Raw genomic sequence first — 689 nt, 5'->3', positions numbered from 1 at the left:
TTTATTAATTAATTAAATTAAAAAAAAAATAAAGACGCCAAAGCAGAAAGTATTCTCACTAAGAAACGGTCGGCGAGTGTCGTTTTTACTTACGAAACAAAACCAAAAAAAAAGTAATAAAATTAAAAAGGAAAGATAAATGAGAAGAAAAAGAAGAAATTTAAATCAAGGAATAAATAAATGAATAAATAATCAATATAAATCGTCGTACATATTAGGAATTACAACACAAGCATAGACACGTACGCCTAATCGTAAAACTGATATGTGAATGAAATCGGTGTCACAGGCCTATGAAATATTACAAAAAAAAAAAAGAAAGAAAAAAAAGAAAAATAAAAAAGTGCAAGTATATCGAGAATGGGGCATGTTATAATAATCGATAAGCCGATGTTATATTTAGAAAGATCATAATAATCGCTTTATAATAATCATTCGTCACATCATTGCTACTTTTGAAACATTACATAAAACTACATCGATTATAATATAAAAGCTTCACAAATCGTGTGATTATAATTTTTTTTTTTTATATATATTAATTGAAAATTATATATATATGTATATTTATTTATATATATAAAAACAAAATTATCCGACTCAAATAAAAATTATATATCATTTTGTAATTTATTTTTAAACGATATTCATATGCATTTAAATATACATGCATACGCACACGACGTACG

Source organism: Polistes canadensis, unplaced genomic scaffold (genome assembly GCF_001313835.1).
Source record: "Polistes canadensis isolate GaletaPanama2010 unplaced genomic scaffold, ASM131383v1 scaffold_194, whole genome shotgun sequence".
In the NCBI taxonomy this organism is placed as follows: domain Eukaryota; kingdom Metazoa; phylum Arthropoda; class Insecta; order Hymenoptera; family Vespidae; genus Polistes; species Polistes canadensis.
Note: the sequence above shows the minus strand (reverse complement) of the source record.